This window comes from Vulpes lagopus, chromosome 1 (assembly GCF_018345385.1).
Source record: "Vulpes lagopus strain Blue_001 chromosome 1, ASM1834538v1, whole genome shotgun sequence".
NCBI lineage: Eukaryota > Metazoa > Chordata > Mammalia > Carnivora > Canidae > Vulpes > Vulpes lagopus.
Window position 1 is genome coordinate 26,462,274 of NC_054824.1, and position 24,526 is coordinate 26,486,799.

The 24,526-nt window shown below is 36.6% G+C and overlaps 1 protein-coding gene across 2 annotated transcripts in view; it reads right to left on the reverse strand.

Annotated features, from left to right (window-relative positions):
• Window positions 1–24,526, reverse strand: part of HTR1E (5-hydroxytryptamine receptor 1E) — an 87,426-nt gene that overhangs the window by 57,288 nt on the left and 5,612 nt on the right. The gene's annotated exons all lie outside the window — the stretch shown is intronic.

Below are 24,526 nucleotides of genomic sequence, written 5' to 3' on the forward strand. Positions count from 1 at the left end.
TTACTGAATTCGTTTGCCAGTTCTAGTAGTTTTTCAGTGGAGTCCTTAGGGTTTTCTATGTAGGGTATTATGTTTTCTGCAAATGGTGAATGTTTTACTTCTTCCTTTCCAATTTGGATGCCTTTTATTCCTTTTTTTTTCATTTCTGATTGCTGTGGCTAGGACTTCCAGTACTATGTGAATAAAAGTGGTGAGAGTGGATATCCTTGTCTTGTTCTTGACCTTATGTACAGAGAAAGTTCTGTTCTCCCCATTGAGTATGATATTTGCTCTTGGTTTTTTATATATGGCCTTTATTATGTTGAGGTATATTCCCTCTAAACCTACTTTTTGAGGGCTTTTATCATGAATTGATATTGTACTCTGTCAAATGCTTTCTCTGTGTCTATGGTCTATTGAAATGATTATCTGGGATTTTCTCTTTCTCTTCTTGATGTAGCATATTACATTGATTGATTTATGATTATTGAAACATTCTTGCATACTGGAAATAAATCCCACTTGATTGTGGTGAATGATTTTTTTCAATGTCCTGTTAGATTCTGTTTGCTGTTATTTTGCTGAGGATTCTTGCATGTAAGTTCATCAAAGATTTGGTCTGTAGTTGTCTTTTTTTTTTTTATGATGTCTTTATCTGGTATTGGTATCAGGGTAATGCTGGTCTCATAGAATGAATTTGGAAGCTTTCTTTCCTCTTCTATTTTTTGGAATAGTTTGAGAGGAATAGATATTAACCCATTAACTCTTCTTTAAATGTTTGGTAGAATTCATCTGTGAAGCCATTTGGTCTTGGATTTTTGTTTTTTTGGGAGTTTTTTGATTACTGATTCAATTTCATTACTGGTAATTAGTCTGTTCAAATTTTCTATTTCTTTCTGATTCAGTTTTGGGAGGTCATAGTTTCAAGGAATTTATCCATCTCTTCTAGGTTGTCCAATTTGTTGGCATATAATTTTTCATAATATTCTCTTATAATTATTTTTATTTCTGTACTATTGGTTGTTATTTTTCCTCTTTGATTTCTGATTTTGTTTGTTTGAGTCCTTTCTCTTTTATCTGTTTTCTTTTGATGAGTCTGGCTAAAGGTTTATTGACTGTTAATCTTTTCAAAGAACCAGCTCCTGGTTTCATTGATCAATTCTATTGTTGTTGTTGTTTTTAAGTTTCTATTTTGTTTACTTTTGCTCTAATCTTTGTTATTCTCTTCCTTCTACTTGTTCTGGATTTTGTTTGTTTTTCTTTTCCTACCTCCATTAAGTGGAGAATTAGGTTTTTTTATTTGAAGTTTTTCTTGCTTCTTGAGATAGGCTGGTGTTGTTATAAATTCTTAGAACCACTTTTGCTATGCCCCCAAAGATTTCAGACCACTGTATTTTCATTTCCAGTTGTCTCCATGTTTTTTTTTTTTTTTATATTTCTTCTTTGATTTCTTGGTTAACCCATTCATTGTTTAGTAGCATGTTATTTGACCTCCATATATATGTGTTTTTTCCTGATTTTTTTCTTGTGGCTGATTTCTGGTTTCATAGTGTTGTAGTTAGAAAAGATTCATAGATGGATCTTGGTTTTTATCCATTCTGTCACCCTATGTCTTTTGATTGCTGTGTTTGCTCTGTTTACATTCAAAGTAATTATTGATAGGTATGTACCTGTTGCCATTTTGTTGCTGTTTTGTGGTTGTTTTTGTATTCTCTGTTTCTTCTCTTGCTCTTTTCTCTAATGGTTTGCTGATTTTTTTTTTTTGTGATATGCTTGGATTCCTTTCTCTTTATTCTTTGCATGTCTATTACTAGTTTTTCATCTGAGGTTGGCATTAGGTTTGTACATACTCTCTTCTATATATAGCAGTCTATATTAAATTGATGGTCATTTATATATGAACCTATTCTTTACTTGTCCCCCCATTCATGTTTTAGGTATATGGTGTGATACTTTACATCCTTTCATTTTGTGAATCATTTGACTGATTTTTATAGATACATTTATTTTTTTCCTGCTTTCCCCCCTACTTTTCTTACTCTTGCTTATTTTTCCCTTTCATACAAAGAGTCCTTTTGAACATTTATTGTGGGGCTGGTTTAGTGGTCATGAATTCCTTTATTTGTCTGGGAAACTATACTTCTATTCTGAATGATAGCCTTGCTGCCTTGCTGGATAGAGTATTCTGGCTGTAGCTTTCTTTCTTTCTTTCTTTCTTTCTTTCTTTCTTTCTTTCTTTCTCTTTCTCTCTTTCTTTCTCTTTCTTCTTTCTCACATTGAATATATCATGCCACTCTCTTCTGGCCTGAAAAGTTTCTGCTGAAAAATAACTGAGAGCCTTATGGAGTTTCCCTTGTATGCACTTGTCTTTTCTCTTGCATCTTTTAATACTTTCTTTTTGTCGCAACTTTTTGTCTTTCTTAATTACTGTATGTCTTGGTGTGGGCCTTTTAGAGGCTGCCAACAGTTCTGTGCCATGTGGCTTAGTCCATAGTTCACAGCATAGTTGCTTCTTCAAGGCCAGCAGGAGAGTGAGAGTATGTCTGCTAGCAAGACTCAATTTTATCTAATGTAAGAAAGGGAGTGATATCAATTTTGCTGTGTTTTATTGGTTAGAAGAAAATAACGGGTCTCACTCATAGTCAAGAGAAGGAGGGGATACAAAAGTATGAATACCAGAAGGCAGAATCATTGGAATAACCTTAGGATCTGTCAATCCAGTTTTCCAAGTATTAAAATTTGAGATACTGAGCCTGATAGGACTCCCTCACTTTAGCCTTCACAGGAATCAGTTTACAGGAGTGGCTGTTGTGTGAAACCCAGGTGATAAGGAATCATGTTTATATTAGTGCATGAATAGACAGACCAGTGAAACAGAATAAAAACCCCCAAATAGACTCAGGTACAAATGAAAATTTTGATTATGATAAAAGTGGCATCTACAATCACTGACAAAATGATTGACTTGTAAATAAGTGGTATTGGGATAACCAGATAGCAGATTGAAAAAAGATAAAATTAGATATGTACCAGAATTCCAAGTTAATCAGAGTTTCAAATATAAAAATGTAAGTGTCCAAGAACAGAAGAAAATATAGGTTTCTTTATAACCCAGGGAAAAGCCTTCAAGCTTTCAAGGGGAAAGCCTTGATAGTGTTGCTTCAAAATCCAGATGGAATGAAAGAAAATATTAATAAATTTGACTACATTAAGAAAAGTCACATTGCAAAACACAGATATACACAAACATACAGAGAGAAATTTTTTGTAGCATGTATTAAAGACAAAGGCCTAATCTCCATAATATAAAAAGAATTCCTAAATTGAGAGAAAAAGACTCAAACTCAGTGTAAAAAATGGGTGAAAGACATGAATTGACAGTTTATAGAAAAGATATGTAGATGACCTTTAAACATGTTTTCATATGTTTTCAAATTCACTCAGAACAAGAGAAATGAAAAAAATTACACTGAATTATCATTTCTCACTTAATATGTTGGCAAAAATTTATTTATTTATTTATTTTTAATTTTTTTTAAATTTATTTATGATAGTCACAGAGAGAGAGAGAGAGAGGCAGAGACACAGGCGGAGGGAGAAGCAGGCTCCATGCACCGGGAGCCTGATGTGGGATTCGATCCCGGGTCTCCAGGATCGCGCTCTGGGCCAAAGGCAGGCGCCAAACCGCTGCGCCACCCAGGGATCCCCGTTGGCAAAAATTTAAAAGTTTGGCAATATGCTTTATCAGGCACGGTTGAGAGAAAACATCACTCTCCCACATTGCTGATACATATTTATAACATTTGTAAGGATGTTTAACCATCGTCTTAGCAGCTTTAGTTCTATGAATTTACTTCTAAAAGTTTTAAAGAACACAAAATTAACCATTGCAATATTATTTTAAAAGTAAAAAATTAGAAACACCTTTAAAGCTATTGCATATGTTACAAGTTGAATAACCTATGTTTCATCCACAAAATGACTATGTAGTCATGAAAAAAGAATCAAGAAGATCTCTATAAACTGATATGAAACTATTTCCAAGATTTGCTGATAAGCAAAAAAAGATAAGGTATATAAGAGCATACCTTACATGCTACCTTTTGTGTAAGACAAAATTGAAATATATATTTTGTGAAAAAAAAAAAGCCCATGAGAAAAATAAACCAGAAACAAATATAAATTGTTACCTGTAGGGAGTGAGTGAGAATGAAGCAAAGAGTAGGCATACTTACTTTTCTGAGTATACTTTGTGAAAATATGTTTGACTTTTTAACTAAGTAAATATTTTGTGTTAAAAAATAATTGAAAAATAATGGAAAAAAGCAAATTATAAAATTCAGTGTAAATAGAAATGAATATACATAATCAAATTGATAAAATAGTGACACATGCTCTACACAAACTCTAATATATTCAAAATAATATATATTCTAAGGGGAAAAAAGGAACTGCAAAGAAATCTGGACCTTAGATGCTTTATTGTTAGCAGTAGTATTGGTTGAGTAATTCTGAAACTATTTTGTGTGTATTGCAGGACAGAACACATGAGTAAATGCCTGTATGTAGCTGGAAATTATGTAAAAGTCGTCACTGTGAAAGAAGGGAGATACACACAAATATGAAACGGGATGGTGAAAAAGACCTCTAGGGTACTTGGTTTGAATTGGAAAGATTGATATGAACACATATTTAAAATTGTTCTCTAATCATTTATTTACTCAAGAGAGACAGAGTCTCTCTTTACTCAGAGAGAAAGGAGAGACGTAGGGAGAAGGAGAAGAAGGCTCCTCTCAGGAAGCCTTATGCGGGACTCAATCCCCTGACCGGGGTATCACGCCTTGAGCTGAAGGCAGACCCCCAACCACTGAGCCACTCAGGCATCCCATTGTTTTCTAATCATTAACATTTTCCTACATTTATTTGCCTTCTGATTCCCTCTCAGTGAAAGAGAGAGAGACAGACAGACATACAAATTAAACATAAATACATTATGCATACCCTAGTTCTTAGTTCTGTTCATTAAAAAGGCCTAGGAGCAATAACACCCAGTAACAAGTACACCTAAAGCTCAGATTGTGGTTTCTAAATACTGTTCTTTATTAAAAGAAACCAGTACTCTTTGGAGAAATAGATGATTCCAAATTGATATAGAGAAAGTCTAAGATGAGCCCAGAACATCTTGTCATTTCAAATAGTTCAACCTATCGTATGTGTGTATATAAACACACATAGGCATGTATCAATACACATAATGTATTTATGTTTAATTTGTGTATCTATATCAATCTATCTACCTATCATCTATCATCTCTCTCTATATATAGAAAGTCAGAAGACAAATACATGTGGAAGAATGTTAATAATTAGAGAATCTAGAAGGATATGTTCATGCTCATTGTACTAGTCTTTCAACGTTTCTGTAGATTTGAAGTTTATCAAAATAAAATAAAGGTAGGGGAAAAATTTCAAGTGTAAGAATGTGAAAAATAATGGGAAAAGTTGCTACATCCAGAACATAATTTGAAGGTTGGCTGTTTTAACATTTTATGAGTCCTCTTACAGTTTGGGAGTAACTTAAAGGATGGGAAAGCAAGCTCTGTTAAAGAAAAATTCAAAGGAAATCATAGAAGACAATAATAATAAATTTAGGAGAAAACAACGAAGGGGTATCAGAAGATTGGTGGCCCAAAGGGTCTAAACTAGAACAGTGTGACAAATCATTTTGGAACCCACTGGCAGCTTTCTGAATGCTTTTGCTGGAAGAACCAAATTTGTTAAATTTGTATGCCTTCAACTTTATTCTGATTGACTTATTAAAGTGTTTCTATTTAAGGAGAAAGGCTAAGAGAAAAAGCCTCAAAGACTCTGCAAGGGGCAGCAGCATGCTGGGGTGGTAGAGCAAAAATTCCACATGTGGTCATCTACATTTCCAAGGTGGGATTTTAACTTTTGTATGATGACACTTGGCATAAAATAACTTGTGACAATTGATCTCACTACCAAGTATCTCCGAGAGAAGTTCCATTTCTTCTTAAATGTAGAACATTCTACTGTTTTCAAGGTGCTACCACATGTAGACATAATCTCATTTGATCTTGATAACCAATATAAGAAGTGCCAGCAATAGTAGATATTTTAAATCTAGAACAAATCATCTTAAGATTTGTGTGGAATCAGAAAAGACCCTGAATAGCCAGGAGAATATTAAAAAAAGAAAACCATAGCTGGGGGCATCACAATGCCAGATTTCAGGTTGTACTACAAAGTTGTGGTCATCAAGACAGTGTGATACTGGCACAAAACCAGACACATAGATCAATGGAACAGAATAGAGAATCCAGAAGTGGACCATCAACTTTATGGTCAACTAATATTCGACAAAGCAGGAAAGACTATCCACTGGAAAAAAGACAGTCTCTTCAATAAATGGTGCTGGGAAAATTGGACAGCCATGTGCAGAAGAATGAAACTAGACCACTCTCTTTCACCATACACAAAGATAAACTCAAAATGGATGAAAGATCTAAATGTGAGACATGATTCCATCAAAATCCTAGAGGAGAACACAGGCAACACTCTTTGAACTTGGCCACAGCAACTTCTTGCAAGATACATCCATGAAGGAAAGAGAAACAAAAGCAAAAATGAATTATTGGCACTTCATCAAGATAAGAAGCTTCTGCACAGCAAAAGAAACAGTCAACAAAGCTAAAAGACAACCTGCAGAATGGGAGAAGATATTTGTACATGACCTATCAGATAAAGGGCTAGTATCCAAGATCTATAAAGAACTTATTAAACTCAACAGCAAAAAAAAATAAAAATAAAAATAAAAATAAATAAATAAATAAATAAATAAATAAACTCAACAGCAAAGAAACAAACAATGCAATCATGAAATGGGCAAAAGACATGAACAGAAATTTCACCAAAGAAGACACAGACATGGCCAACAAGCACATGAGAAAATGCTCCACATCACTTGGCATCAGGGAAATACAAATCAAAACCACAATGAGATACCACCTCACACCAGGGAGAATGGCAAAAATTAACAAGACAGGAAACAACAAATGTTGGAGAGGATGTGGAGAAAGGGGAACCCTCTTGCACTGTTGGTGGGAATGTGAACTGGTACAGCCACTCTGGAAAACTATGTGGAGGTTCCTCAGAGTTAAAAATGGATCTGCCCTACGACCCAGGAATTGCACTGCTGGGGATTTACCCCAAAGATACAGATTCAGTGAAACACAGGGACACCTGCACCTCGATGTTTATAGCAGCAATGTCCACAACAGCCAAACTGTGGAAGGAGCCTCGGTGTCCATCGAAAGATGAACGGATAAAGAAGATGTGGTCTATGTATACAATGGAATATCACTCAGCCATTAGAAACGACAAATACCCACCATTTGCTTCAATGTGGATGGAACTGGAGGGTATTATGCTGAGTGAAATAAGTCAATCGGAAAAGGACAAACATTATATGGTCTCATTCATTAGGGGAATGTGAAAATTAGTGAAAGGGAATAAAGGGAAAGGAGAAAAAAATGAGTGAAAATATCAGTGAGGGTGACAAAACATGAGAGACACCTAACTGGGAAATGAATGAGGGGTAATGGAAGGGGAGGTGGGCGGGGGAAGGTTGGGGTGACTGGGTGATGGGCACTGGGGGGGGCACTTGGTGGGATGAGCACTGGGTGTTATGCTCTATGTTGGCAAATTGAACTCCAATAAAAAATAAAAAAAAAAAGATATTTTAAATTTAAATACTGCATGTGACAAGTTGACAGAATGGAGGCTTTGTTTGAGGTCACATGATTGGTAAGTGCAGATGGGAAGATAACCTGCTTGGAGGCCATGTTTCTCTCAATTACTCTGTAGAAAATAAGCAGTGGTGCCAGTAAGAGATCTAGTTTGCCACAACAAGACTGCCAGGGAAGTTGATTCTTTGTTGGACCTCTAGAAATTGTAGGTAAGTGTGATGAGGTCACATGCCTCAGGGAAGCTCTTGAAAATCAAGCTTGCTATCAGGAAGCAGAGAGTCTATTTGCTCTGGTTTATGTTGTGCTCATTTCTCAGACACATCCTGTGATGGTGCTCTGGAATAGCTTCTTTCAATGGGGGATGTTCTCAAGGTAAGATAAAGGGAGAAAACCAAATGAAAAAAACATACACTTGCAGACCAAATTTAACTCCCATAAATATTGTTTATCAATCTTTTAAAAGAACAGAGAGTATTTACAGGAACTTCAGATTCAGAAGAAATAAAAGAAAAAGACAAGCTTGTTTTCAATTGTTGCACTTGCTCGCTACTGACTTGGTATTAGAGTACTTATATCATTCGAAGAGTTGGCTTTTTCATGGCATAGAGGCTTTGTCATTATACATTGTAATAGAACGTGCCTCCTGTGTCTCATCCTCTGAGAAGGATCCCACACCCTCTTCCATAGGATGGCTCCCAGCAACTTTGTGTCTATTCTGTGGCTCTCCACCCAGACACAGTGGGTGAACTGGGTGAATATGCACCCATTGGTACAAAAAAGATACTATTTTGTTGTCTGTATAGGTCACTTGAATTGAAGACATGCAGTTGTGGGGCCATCGTCTCTGATCTTGTCTCAAGAATTTTGCAGTTTCCTCCATTTCTTTTAGGAAACCTGTGAACACCATGTGAAGACACCTTATCTGGTACCCTGGGTATTGAGAACCACATGGTCTACCTACTTCCTTTACACTGGCTGATAGCCTGCCAACCCCTAGAAATGTGAGAGCACACTAGATAGACTTGTAACTGACCTGTCAGCTGTGTGCAGATGCATGAGTAATCTCAGCAGAGACCAGCTGAGGCCACAAAAACTACCCAGCCAATTTTCAGAATTGAGCTAAATAAAGGGTGTTGTTTTTATGTCATTAAGTTTTGGGTTCATTTGTTATTCAACTAAAGCTAACTGATACATCTCTGTATCTTCCAATAAACTTCTAACTTAAATTTCCCTAACTAACTGGAAGTGTGTGGCTTTGTATCTGTGTATATTTGTATTGGCAATCAAAAGAATCTCACTAAAGGAGAAATTGTATCAGTAGAGAAGGCTACAATTAGAGCTCTAGGAACAATGTGGAACTGATTGGCTGAGTCACTCAGCGTGGCATATCCAAAGAATTCCTTCATTTGCATTATGAGGTAGTGAAGTAGGTAATTAAACAAAGAACCCACCCCAACACCAATGGATGCCCACAAAATATATTTATCCTATTCTTTACCTTGTAATCCTTGTCCTGTGGGATGCAATATATTCTGTTGTCTGATAACCAATGTGTGGTGTTGCAGTGAATAGTTTTGCTTCTTGCATTTTTTTCTATGTGGGAGCATTTGTGGTTCTGATAGCTTTCTAATTTTGCCATTTAAGCATTGCATTACAGAATGGAAAAAATCATTGTATGAAAAAATTGAGACCTAGAAGGAAAATGGACAAATCTGAAAATCATTCACTGTGAGGAGAGGGGCCTATTGATGACATTTTTGGTTTCAGTTGTTAGATATGACTGATTGGATTATCTCCCTATAGGAAGGAAGAGATAAGAGCATAGTTCAATCTAAGGTAGTTAAATCATATATGGCAGGGAGACTTCTTAATTAAGAAAAGTAAACGTAGGTCTCTCTCTCTCTCTGTGTGTGTGTGTGTGTGTGTGTGTGCATGTATCAGCCAAAGGAAGAATAGACAACTTTTGAAGGATTATATATACAACCCATATTCTCATTTTTTTCTGAATACTGTTCACCTCTTGCTAGAACTAGATTCTCAGCAATCATGTTTGCATTCCATAATCTCACTCCCTGCCTATCATCAATTGGGCCAGGGGTAGACATCCAATTATGGCTGGGCCAATCAGTCTCTTTCCCAAAAATGTGGACCTTCAAACGAAAGACACTTATTGCTTTTCTTTTTTTTTTTTAAATATTTTATTTATTTGTTCATGACAGAGAGAGAGAGAGAGAGAAAGAGAGAGAGAGGCAGAGAAGCAGAGACAGAAGCAGGCTCCATGCAGGGAGCCCAATGTGGGACTCGATCCCGGGTCTCCAGGATCACACCCCAGGCCGAAGGCAGCACTAAACCGCTGGACCACCAGGGCTGCCCACTTATTGCTTTTCTATCTGGATTATTTCAAACTGAACATATAAACTAAATTGCTGCAAATGTACTAAAAGACAAATCCAGGAGATGGAAATAGGAGGGGGGATGGAGAAAGACACATACATATGAGTCCCAGGTTCCTGATAACTTCCTTGCAGCTAGTTTTGGCTCTTGGGTTTTACCAAATATCCTAGCATCTTCTAATAACTTCCCATTATGATTAGGCTAATTTGAAGTAGCAATATGTTACTTTTAATCAAGAGAGCCTCAACTAAGGAAATTTAAACCACTGAAGGGGCAGTTACACTGAATTCTTAAAAATTGTATGAAAGGATATTTGCCAATGCCTAGTTGTATCTAGTTTCTATTTTATTTTGTTACTTATGCCAGTAGTTAATCTGGGGGCCAAAGATATTGTGAGCCACTTAAAAGTTAGGTGACATTATATATATTATCCCATTTATATTATTATTAGATAAACATTTTTCAATTTTGCAGGATATATTTAAATAGACATATCTATTGCTTTTTCTTCTACTGAATTGAGTTTTGAATATATTCTTCAGCAATCTGCAATTTACTTTTGGAAAATGAATATAAATATCAGCACAAACACATGTAAGAGGAACATTACTATCACTTTAAAATGTCTTATCTGCAGTAAACAAAATCCATGTCCAGAAATCAGTGGCATTTCTATACACTAACAATGAGACTGTAGAAAGAGAAATTAAGAAATCAATCCCATTTACAATTGCACCCAAAACCATGAGGTACCTAGGAATATATCTAACCAAAGAGGTAAAGGATCTATACCCTTAAGACTACAGAACACTTCTGAAAGAAATTGAGGAAGACACAAAGAGATGGAAAAATATTCCATGCTCATGGATTGGAAGGATAAATATTGTGAAATGTTTATGCTACCCAGGGCAATTTATACGTTCAATGCAATCCCTATCAAATACCATGGACTTTCTTCACAGAGTTGGAACAAATAATCTTAAGATTTGTATGGCATCGGAAAAGACCCTGAAGAGACGGAGGAAGATTGAAAAATAAAACCAATGCCAGAGGCATTACGATGCCGGATTTCAAGCTGTATTACAAAGCTGTGATCATCAAGGCAGTAAGGTACTGGCACAAAAACACACATAGATCAATGTAACAGAATAGAGAACCTAGAAATGGGCCCTCAACTCTATGGCCAACTAATATTCGACAAAGCAGGAAGGAATACCCATGGGAAAAAGGACAGTCTCTTCAATAAATGGTGCTGGGAAAATTGGACAGCCACATGCAGAAGCTAGACCATTCTCTTACACCACAAACGAAGATAAACTCAAAATGGATGAAATATGTAAATGTGAGACAAGAATCCATCAAAATCCTAGAGGAGAACACAGGCAACACCCTTTTTGAACTTCGGCCAGAGCAACTTCTTGCAAGATACATCTATGAAGGCAAGGGAAACAAATGCAAAAATGAGCTTTTGGGACTTAATCAAGATAAAATTTTCTGCATAGCAAAAGAAATAGCAACAAAACTAAAAGAAAACATACAGAGTGGGAGAGGATATTTGCAAATGGCAAATCAGATAAAGGGCTAGTATCCAAGATCTATAAAAAAAAACTTATCAAAATCAACACCCAAGAAACAAACAGTCCAATAATGAAATGGGCAGAAGACATGAACAGAAATTTCTCCAAAGAAGACATACACATGACCAACAAGCCATAAAAAAATGCTCCACATCACTTGGCATCAGGGAAATACAAATCAAAACCACCATGAGATACCATCTCACACCAGTGAAAATGGCAAAAATTAACAAGACAGGAAACAACAAATGTTGGAGAGGATGTGGAGAAAAGGGAACTCTCTTGCACTGTTGGTGGGAATGCAAACCTGTACAGCCACTCTGGAAAACAGTGTGGAGTTTCCTCAAGAAGTTAAAAATAGAGCTACCCTATGACCCAGTGATTGCACTACTGGGTATTTACCCCAAAGATACTGATGTAGTGAAAGCCTGGGACACCTGCACCCCAATGTTCATAGCAGCAATGTCCACAATAGCTAAACTGTGGAAGGAACCACGATGGCCTCCAACAGATGAATGGATAAAAAAGATGTGGTATATAGATGGAATATTAGCCAGCTATCAGAAAGGATGAATACCCACCATTTGCTCTGACATGGATGGAACTGTAGGGTATTTATTATGCTGAGCGGAATAAGTCAATCGGAGGACACTCATAATATGGTTTCACTCATATGTGGAATATAAGAATTACTGAAAGGGATCATAAGGGAAAGGAGAGGAACCGAGTGGGAAAAACTAGAGAGGGAGACAAGCCATGAGAGACTCCCAACTCTGGAAAACAAACAAAAGGTTGTGGAAGGGTAGGTGGATGGGGGGATGGGGTAACTGGGTGATGGGCACTGAGCAGAGCACTTGATGGGATGAGCACTGGGTGTTATACTATATGTTGGCAAATTGAATTTAAATTAAAAAAGTAAAAAAAGTAAAACAAAAAATTAAAAAAATGTTTTATCTGCTTAACAACCAATATTCCTCTAGTCTTTTTCTGTAGTGGTAATTTTTCCTGGAGTTCATATATCAATATAGTTAGATTCACATAGGAAATGGCACTGGTTTTAAAAGTTGCATCTTTTAAGGAAAAAAATTACCAATTTAGATTTAATTATGATGTATGATGGCTTTCAGAAGCCTAGTTTGAAAGTAATGCTATTTAAATTAATTACTTACTTTGGAGTCTAAGAAAAAAACTTTAAGTGCTCTTTATGAAAGAAAAACACAAATACTTCAAAAGCTCTGTTGGTGAAGTACAAAGCTAAGGACTGAGAAACAGATTTTCTGGTTAGCTTGATCAGTGTAGACAACTAAATAGGGAACCCAACACACCTACTCAAGTGTAGGAGGAGCAGAGGGGGAGGGGGAGGGAATCTCAAGCAGATTCCACACTCAGTGTGGAGCCTGATTTGGGGCTCTATCTCATGACTCTGAGATCATGACTTGAGCCCAAACCAAGAGTCAGATGCTTAACCAACTGAGCCACCTAGGCACCCCTGAACATAATATTCTTATTTAGAAAATGTGTTATTGACTCTGCACTTAAGTATTTTCCACCAATTCTTGGTGGAAATATTCACCAGATAGCTGTGTATTCATTTGCCATATGCCATGTTCTCTCCAAGCCAGAGATGGTGAAATCTGATTTACATTTAGGAGAGACCAGCTGTCTCCCCCAGGAGACACGTTTACCCAGCACTCAAAAGGTAATGGGAACCTACTGACTGAGAGCCAAATGATTTAAGCATTCCACAAGACCAACTGGTTGGTGGGAAGGTATACTTTATTTAAAAAAATTAAAAAAAAAACCTGCAAAGTTACCAAATATTTCTTATTCAGTCACTTGTTAGGTAGAAATTACAAAAGATTGTATTTTAACTTTAAAATTAAATCAATGGACTTAACAGTAAATGTAATAGGATTTATTATAATAAAAGCTATTCATTTACAAGTTATAATAACCAATAGTCCTAACACTAGGGTCTGGTCACTGCTGTAGTATACAGCTATGCTACTGTGGCCTTCAGAACTCCCTCAAATGCTTTTTACAGAAATACTCAATATGTGGACAGAAACCCTGTCAAAGCTTAAAGCTTAAATCTCTGTAATAAAGATGATGATGTGGTTAACTTTTGAGAAGGCACACCAAGCAGAGAAGAAAGAAGACCTAAGTTTGTATTTTAGCTTGGCAGATAAATCTCTGCATGAGTGAAATTTATTCCCCTGTGTTTCACTTTCTGCTTCCAAGAAACAACAGCAGCAGCAGGCATACACTTACACAGCACTTAGGAGGTACCAGGCTTTATTCTAAGCACTTTTTACACACCAGCTTACTGAACTCTTAGAAAATCCTCCAAGGTAAGCAATAGGATTCTCTTCATTGGAGAATGAGGTAGGGAACCTGAGGTGGGGGAAAGGTCATGTAACTTTTCCTCAGTTACATAGTGAGCAGTGGAGAGCACTAGGCTTCAGCTCCGGAATCTGCCTTAACCACAACTCATAAAGTTATAAAGTATATACTTAGACTATCTTAACCAAAACTCATCTTCATCAATTGAGGGTGTGAGACCTCTGGATTAGTGAAGATCCTTTCAAAGACATAAAACAGAAATCCTCTTAAATTGATTTATGTAAAAACGGGAATGTATTTGCTCATGAAACCTCAGTGTCCATAGCTCAGGCACAGGTGGATGCAGACACAGTAGAAATCAAAAATCTCATTCCATTTCTTCTTTCTTCCATGTAAGATTTTATCTTTAGGGGGTTCTCTCATTAAATTGGGTTCCAGTAGTTCCAGGCATAGATCCTCAAATTTCCAAAGCCAGTACAAACAGAATGCCTGATGGCACCTGTAAACCTCCGTACTGAGTTTCACTGACTCTGATTTGCTGGTTCTGAATCATGGGCCATATCACAGTGAACTAATCATCATGAACTAATCACAGTGGCCCGGAGAACAAGATATTGTGATTGGTCTAGGTCACCTGTAATTTTTGGTTGGAGCAAAGGGCACATTCAATTTGACCTAATCCATATGAATTGGGAATGAGGAGATGTGGTTCCTCAAGGGAAATCAGGCCACTATTCCCAGAGGAGGGGGATGGATGCTGGGTGGGCAAAAATATGACAGATCGCTACCACAATTAGACTGTTCCTTTGGCATTCTCCAGCAATATAGCCTACAAATTTCTACCAAAGAGGAATGGGCAGGGAGGGGTAAGAGAAGACCATGGGGTTTATATAAATCCTATCCACACTTAAATTATCAAACCTTATTTCCTCCTAATGACTTTAAGGAATCTTTTGCTGTAGAACTTTTATTAAATAACCAGAATCATATAGAACAAAGTCTATGTAAAAATTTTTTTATACTCTGACATAAAATGTTAAAAAACAAACAAACTGGTGACAACCCGGAAGTCCAGTAGCAATGACTGGTAAAATCTTATGGTATATCAATACGGTAGAATGTTACATACTTACTAGAAGTGATGTTTTAAATGAATATTTAATTACATGCGAAGGCATCAAAGATATAATGTTAATTGGAAAAATGTAGATATAAACATAGTATGTTTCTAATTTTATTTAAAAAATTTCTATCCAGGAAGGGAGACAGAACATCAAGACTCCTAACTCTGGGAAGCGAACTGGGGGTGGTGGAAGGGGAGGAGGGCGGGTGTTGGAGGGGAATGGGTGACGGGCATTGAGGTGGACACTTGACGGGATGAGCACTGGGTGTTTTTCTGTATGTTGGTAAATTGAACACCAATAAAAATTAATTAAAAAAAATTTCTATCCATATAGAGGAAAAGCAGTAGAGGCAGAAATCAACAGTGAAAATCTCTTGCTAGTTGGACTAGAAGTACCTTAAATTCTCTTCTGTATACTTTTCTGTATCTCCATATTTTCTACAATGAATATGTAATACATTTTTAAGCAAAGGGAAAAATAACCCCTTAAATTGAGTTGGCTGAACCCTTACTAACAAGTAAGAAACTGGATTTGATACATACATTTAAAACAAAACTGATAGAAATCACATCTTCTTAGTTTAGTTGTCAATAGAGGACCAAGAAGCAGTTGCTGAAATATGTAAGCATGTTTATTATTGTGATCATCATCATCATCATCACTACCATCACAATCACCATCATAACCGTATTTCTTTACTTTTCAGCATAATTTCATATGGATTATCTCATTTTGTCCTGGTAAAGCTGTTATTATCATTGGTCTTAGAACTAAGGTATAAAACAAATAGTTTTGTCAAGGTCATTCACAGAGTAAGGTGTAGAATTCAGATATCTTAATGCTTGGTTTGCTGTTCTATATCACCACCTGCAATGTGAAGCTAGGTTCTTACTTTTAATAAAACTAATAAAATCCTAATAGTTTATTTTTGCCTTTGTTACCCCCTTACCTCAAGAGACATATTTATTTATTTTTTATTTTTTATTTCTTTTGGTTTTAATTTCACGTTATTTTTTTATTTTTTATTTTTTTATAATAAATTTATTTTTTATTGGTGTTCAATTTGCCAACATATAGAATAACACCCAGTGCTCATCCCCTCAAGTGCCCCCCTCAGTGCCCTGTCACCCATTCACCCCCACCCCCCGCCCTCCTCCCCTTCCACCACCCCTAGTTTGTTTTCCAGAGTTAGGAGTCTCCATGTTCTGTCTCCCTTTCTGATATTTCCCACACATTTCTTCTCCCTTCCCTTATATTCCCTTTCACTATTATTTATATTCCCCAAATGAATGAGAACATATAATGTTTGTCCTTCTCCGACTGACTTACTTCACTCAGCATAATACCCTCCAGTTCCATCCACGTTGAAGCATATGGTGGGTATTTGTCGTTTCTAATGGCTGAGGAATATTCCATTGTATACATAGACCACATCTTCTTTATCCATTCATCTTTCGATGGCACCGAGGCTCCTTCCACAGTTTGGCTATTGTGGACATTGCTGCTATAAACATGGGGTGCAGGTATCCCGGCGTTTCATTGCATCTGAATCTTTGGGGAAAATCCCCAACAGTGCAATTGCTGGGTCGTAGGGCAGGTCTATCTTTAATCAAGAGACATATTTAGAAAGAAGTTGCTATGGCCGATGTCAAAAAAGTTACTGCCTGTGTTCTCTTCTAGGATTTTTATGGTTTTAGGTCTCACATTTAGGTCTTTTTGATCCCATTTTGAATTTGTTTTTGAATATGGTATAAGAAAGTGGTCGAGTTTCATTCTTTTTTTTTTTTTTTTTTAGTTTCATTCTTTTACATGTAGCTATCCAGTTTTTCTAACACCATTTATCAAAGATACTGTCTTTTTTCCATTGGATATTCTTGCCTTTTTTGTTGAAGATTAATTGACCATATAGTTGTGGGTTCTTTTCTTGGTTTTTCTATTCTGTTCCAATAACATATGCGTCTATTTCTTGTGCCAGCACTATACTGTCTTGATGATTACAGCTTTGTAATGCAGTTTGGGGTATGAAATTGTGATGTCTCCAGCTTTTCTTTTCTTTTTTTTTTTAATTTTTATTTATTTATGATAGTCACAGAGAGAGAGAGAAAGAGAGAGAGAGAGAGAGAGGCAGAGACATAGGCAGAGACATAGGCAGAGGGAGAAGCAGGCTCTGTGCACCGATAGCCCGATGTGGGATTTGATCCCGGGTCTCCAGGATCGCGCCCTGGGCCAAAGGCAGGCGCTAAACCGCTGCGCCACCCAGGGATCCCTGCTTTTCTTTTTAAAGGTTGTTTTGGTTATTTAGGGTCTTTTGTGGTTCCACACAAATTTTAGGATTATTTGTTCTAGCTCTGTGAAAAACACTATTTGTATTTTGACAGAGATTGCATTAAATGTGTAGATTGCTTTGGGTAGTATAGACATTTTTTTTTTTTAAGTATAGACATTTTAATATTTTTTTCTTCCAATCCATAAGCATGGAATGTTTTTCCATTTCTTTGTGTCATCTTTAATTTCTTTCATCACTGTTTTATAGTTTTAAAAGTACAGGTCTTTCACTAGATTATTTAGTTTTGATATAATATCAGAAAATTCAAGCTGTAGCTTGAACGATTATTTCTATAAATGTCTATACATTTGATTGTCTCCTTTGCTTTTTATTTAGATGCAGCTGAAAGAGAAAATAAGGAATCAATCCCATTTACAATTGCATCCAAAACAATAAGACACCAAGGAATAAACCTAACCAAAAATGTGAAACAAATATGTATATATATTTGCCTACTTCAAAAGGCTACTTCAAATATATATATATATATATATTTGTATATATGTATATGTGTGTGTGTGTATATATATATATATATAGAGAGAGAGAGAGAGATTACTTTGTTATAAAAAAAGAAATAAATCTTGCTATTGCAAAGACATGGATAGAGCTAGAGAGTATTATGCTAAATGAAATAAGTCAGTCAGAGGCAGACAAATACCATATGATTTTACTCATATGTAGAATTTAAGAAACAAAACAAATGAGCAAAGGGGAAAGAGAGAGAGAGAGAGAGAGAGAGAGAGAGACGAAGAAACAATCTGAGCACTGATGTTGTAAGGAAGTATTGAATCACTGTATTGTGTACTGAAATTAATATTACATTGTATATTAACTAACCAAACAAAAATTAGAAAAACCTAACAAAATCTTGATTTTGCGTTGATCTTTATATTTTACAAATTTCTTTTACATAGTTTAATTTCAGTCTAAGAGGAGTACTGAGGTAGTAATAGCAGCTGATACTGAATTGAGCCCTTATCAAACAGCTTTTACTGTATTATCATATTGTGGTAAGCAGCTTTAATGATCTGTTCCTCCTGGTATTTCCTGCCCTTATGTAACTCCTTCTCCTTGAGTATGGGTTGGCACTAGTGACTGGTGTCTAGAGAATGAAATATAGCAGAAGTGATGGGATGACACGTCTGAAATTGTTACAAAAAGGCTGTGCCTTCCATTTTGGAATCTCATGCTTTCAGCCCTGGCTCTGGAGAAAGCAAGCTGCAACATCTGATAGAAGCAAGCCCTATTGATAATAGCCTTTTAGAGAGGTGCATGTGGCAATGAACTGAAGTCTCCAGGTAACAGCCAGCTAGGATCTGAGGCTTGTCAATAGCTACATGAGTGAGTTTGAAGGCATATCTTCCCCTAGTTGAGTCTTGTGATGTTTGCAGTCCTATTTGACACCTTGATTGCAGCTTTGTGAGAAACCTGAGCCAGTGGATCCAGCCAGTTTATTCCCAACCCACATAAACTGTGAGAGAAAAAGTCTGTTGTATTAATCCATTAGGTTTTGGGGAAATTTGTTATGCAGTAATAGATGACTAATACATATTTTAAATTCTCACAGTAGCCGTATGAGATAGTATTCTTATGCCAGCCATGTCTAACAAATGAGGAAATGAAGGTTTAGAGAGGTGAAGAAATTTTTCCAAAAGTGAGTGGTTGCTAAGTGGCAGATCTCCTGGCTCATTGGACACTAGAACTTGCTCCCTAGGAATAAGACAAGATGCAGTTTGACTTAACACAGTAATGATATAAAGGATGAATTCCAACAGCACACTTGATTTGAGAAACTTACCTAAAAGGAGGCTAGGGAGGCAGGGCAAGTATTGTCCTATTGCACTGATGACAAATGGTGTCCCAGGAGGCTGGGACACTCACCCAGGTCTTCTGACTCTAAGTGTCTGCTCCGTCCTTCTCATTCTTAGACTCATACTCATTTTTTATTAAACAAACCATATGCTGCAAATGCTACATATTTTAATATTATAATAGTAAAGTGTAGCTATCATAATAACAATTTTACAATCATTTAATTATTAATTAAATGCATACCAATGTTATATATGCCTGTGAAAGAGGCATTTAGTACACTTGAGGCAATGTGAGAGATTATCCAAAAGTCAGTAGGACCTGGTTGGCCATCTCTTGGTATGAAGGCATAAATTGCCATGGATATGCTGGAGAAAATTGCTCCATCTGTATCATGGGAACATTGCTTCTGCTTCCAAGCTGAAAAACTAATCAAGACTTGTGAGGTTTGATACTTTTGTTTCCTTTAAAGTCATTTTTCATCCCTTCTTTTAAGGTGCCCCATTTATACGTAAGTGACCAAACCCTAGGGTGAGTATATTTTGGTCTTCCAATGCCTTGGGCATAAATTAAGGTCTCAGATGGCCTTAGAAACAGGCTTTATCATGTCACAGAAGGAGCAGGAGATTACATTCCTTTACATTTAGAATCTTTAAAATAAAGCATGCTAAAAATATGCTAGCCAATGAGTGTATCTTGTAAATTTATTTGCAAAATTGCTAATTACTAATTGAATATATTTAATACTTGATTGTTTTAAAAGCATCTGTGTAAGGAACTGAATTAGGTTCAGAGGGACAGAATGATCAAATGAAAACATAATAAAAAAGGAAATCATTCTTCTTTCCCTGAATGTTTACTTAAATTGCACTGGACAATAGAGCAGGAGAGATTTATGGATTACTAAATGCCAAATTCTCATGCAGGTAACAAAGATTTCCTTGAGTATGAGAGTTCAACCTTAAAATTTGTACTATGTAATGAAGTTTTAAGATGTCAGCTAGTTAAGTAAGTAAACTATTCTTGTTCATTTACAGTAATACAGGAGAGAGTTAATTACAACATCACATTGTGTTGTCAGAGATTGTGGAGGGATAAATATTATAGAATTCATAGGGATGAGTTTTGGAATGTGGAGTCCTTTCCCGCAGGGTCCTCTTCCTCCATCTTCTTCAGATGAGGTGGGCTTTCAATTCTTATGCTTCTTGGACTCTGACCGAATCTTTTTACATTTCTCAAGCCTGTTTTCTCCTCAGTGATTTGCAAGCTTAGTACAAATTCCTACAATTATATTGTTGCTAATAAGGCAACCTATTGGCTTTTGTATATTTTATAGCTAGACACCTTATTGAATTTCCACACACTTTTAAATGGCATTTATTTATTCACTTGTGTTTTCTTAGTTGATAATAATATCATCTCTAAGTAATAATATAGCTACTGCATGACTAGTATTATAAATTTACATCAATTCTTTTCTTTTCCTTCTTTCTAGTGTATTGATTGGAACATTCAGAGGAGTGTTAAATAGTGGTGCTATTAGCAGGCATCCTTGTCTTATCTGTATAGTGTTTTACCAATAAGCATGATGTTGGCTATTGTTTGAGAAAGATGTTCTTAGTATGAAAAACAGTTCCTTTCTATTTCTTGTTAACTTAAAAATTTATCTCTATTTTTAGTTTACTGGTTTATCAGTTTTTAAAAAATTATGACTCTGTATTGAATTTTGTAAATTTTTGGTATCCTTTGAGATGGCCATTGTCTCGTTGATGTGATATTCTTGCTCATTTTTATAAAGGCAGTTTGCCTCTCCCATAAAGAGGACTGTAGTAATAAAATACTTGCAACATCTATATGTTGGCAAATTGAACTTCAATAAAAAAAGAAAAAAAATATCTGCAACATGACAGCAACATGTTTTCTTGTTTAAAGATTACATGTTTCTCATCAGGTCTGTAGTTCTTTGAGAGTAAGTTCCTTCACATATTTTTATGTTACTTTAGCTGTAACAAAAACATTTAGTTTTGTGGTCTTGCTCACTCCCATAGATCTCCCACTATACAAAGTGTTGTTTGCTTATGAGCAGCATCACTATCACGTCGGATTTTTGTGAGAAGTTTAAATTCTTGGCCTCATCCCACCATGATGATTAATAACTTTGAGGTGGGACCACGAACATAAGGTTTAACCTGATTTCCAGGTGATTTGAGAGGCACCATGATAGAGTGTGCAGAAATCATAACTTTCCAGGTGCAGACCAATTGCAAATGGAACACCAAAGTCACATACTGGGTTCAGTATCTTGTCCTGCATGTATAAAGAAGGTATTTGTGAGTGGAGATTCAGTGGTTGGAGAAAATAGCAGGCATAGCATTGTCTGGGGCTTATATCTGATTTGAAGCAATGTTTAGTAATTTAAAGGGAAAACAATCTTGCCAAAAGGGTTCAGGGCAGTGGAACATGGCCTGGACCCATCTCTCTTTATTTTCTCCAAGGCCAGGACCACATTCTTCACCTCAGTTTAGGTCAGGATTATTTGCACAACACCCCACACAAGAATAATAATGATGATTGTAATACCGCCTATCATTCTTCACTGCTTATGTTGTACTACCTTTTCTTTACTCTTCACAATAGGTCTATAAGGCAGGAATTGTCATTCACATTTTAGACATGGCACAACTGAAATACAGAGCAATCAAAGAAGTTACTTTAGGTGATAAGGGCAGTGAGGGGAGAACATCAGATTACAATCAACAGAAGCAAACTGCAGAATTAGAATAAGAACTCTACACAATATCGATAAAACAAAGGCCAAAAAACTAGTGATATTTTCTTAAAAGATTTTGTTTCTTTCATAATGATGCTTTTGCAGATACAAAAACTATTTCTGAAAGGTGACTAAACTGTGAGAGAAAAAACAAAATAGTACTCAGGAGTGGAGCTGGGATGGATGCAGAAAACAGTGTAATTTTGTCCTTTCTGGGCCATAGAAATTTTGTGGAGTGGCTCTTGGTAGCAGTTTACTAAATACAGTGGTAAAGCTGGGAGCAGCAGCCCCAGGATTGAAGGTAAAGATGCAATGAATTATTAGGTCAGGGGCAGCATCTCCAGCTCAGAAATTGCTGTGTCTGATGTGAGAGCAGGGGTTTCCCCAGTAGAATCTCTTCTGAGAGGTTCTTCAAGCTGCCAAGTTTCAGCCAGCCTCTCATCAAAGGTGTACAGCATAAAATCCCTTTGTAGGGTACCATGTTACTTAATTGAATACGCAGAGATATTAAGGAGAGGTTTTTTTTTTTTTGACATTTTAAGTATAGTTTAATTAACTTTTGCCTTATTCTTAAAGAGTTCCTTCGATGGGAATAAAGAAAGAGTTTTATATCTGAAGGATAGAAAAACACTTATGAGCACGTGTAATATCTCCTCAACCTGAAAATCAGGAAAGGATAATAAATAGCAAAGATCAGATAAAAATACTTCTATTATAATGGACACCATATTGCAAGTGCATTGGAAATTAGCAAGGCCTAACATTTATTTCCTTGACATTTTTCTTCCAAAGAAATCACAGTACTTCAGTGTCAGTTGAAACAGGGGAAGAATCTCAGGGAAGAATCCTTCACATCATAATAGGACCATTGATGATAATGTCTCTCATTTCTTTCCAAATCCATCAAGATGCATTTCCTTTTTTTTTTTTATTGGTGTTTAATTTACCAACATACAGAAAAACACCCAGTGCTCATCCCGTCAAGTGTCCACCTCAGTGCCCGTCACCCATTCCCCTCCAACACCCGCCCTCCTCCCCTTCCACCACCCCTAGTTCGTTAAGGAGAGGTTTTTGATGAGAGTTCTTCTATTTCAGCTGTCGTGCAGGTCCAATCATAAAAGGAGCAGTTATGGCAAAGGCAAAGTCTGTTTCAAGCATTACACACACACACACACACACACACACACTTTTATGATTATTAAAAAAGCTCCTTCCTGGTATATATGCCCTTTCTCCCTTCTTGTGAGAAGTTCTGCATCAAGGGATCACATATGTTCATAGGAATTCTTGCCTTCCATCCTCTTTCAGTGGTTCAAGTGATATGTTTACTTGCTAAAATGGGAGGGATGAGAGAGATTAAAGGTGAAATGGCAAATTATCTACAACAGTTTGTAAACTCTTCAGTGGCTTAGAAACCTGGATGTATGAAATAAGTAAATGAAAACCTCAAAGGAGGCTGGAAAGTCTAATGAAATAAGTAAATGCAGATCTCAGAGTTGGAAGGCATTTGAAAGGTTGTCCAGTTTAATCCCCTGTAGTTGAAGTCCAAATAAAAAGATGTCCTAAGATGGACACAGAGACATACTGCCCAGATCCCTCTTTCAAGAAAAAAGCTTGTAACCAGCTGCTGAGATTGGGTCAGGATAGCTTTCATCCCCTTTTGGATGTCCTTGGCTTCTAGAGAGTTGTCTCTCCCAAGACAGCACTCTTCCTGGGGCAGCTCACACTCAGTGCCTGGTGGAGGAAGGGGTTGGCCTAGCTTGGGACAACTCTGATGGATCATTTTAGCTCAGACTTCCCATGGAGTTGGCTGAGGCTGTTGTTGGGTCTATGCTGCAGCTCAGTTTCTCTGTCAGTCCAATCCTGTTTCCTTCTCTTCCTTCAGTGTGGTTCCCAAGGGCATTCCCTAATCAACATCATGCACAATAAACCTCATCTTAAGACTATGTTTTTCTTACAGCATAGAGAACCCAACCTGCGACATGTCCCAAAACATACAGTACTTCCCAGAGCTGCAGAGTGCATACCTCACAGACATTCTGTTTCACATAGCATTAGACAGTTCTTCCATGAAGTGCTGGAATCAGCTTCTCTGCACATTTTTTAAAACTAGATCTGTCCTCTTGAACCAACCAGAACAAGACTAAGCCCATCTACATTCTATTTCATTTATTTCCATTCTCTTATCTTAAATTCTGTCTTGTAGTCTAAAAGGTAAGACAAAGTTTTAGCTGATTCATTATCATCTCCTCCTTTTTTTGGTAATTGTGAGACAAAATTGAAGGGAAAAGCAAATGATTCATAGGTCAACAGTTCAGGAAACATGAAGTAGCTCATGTTTCTTTTTAGGCGACTAACAGTTACAATTTGGCACATAAGGGGTGCTTTTACAGGAGGAAGGGGCATGGTGGGAGGATCCAGGGGAGAAA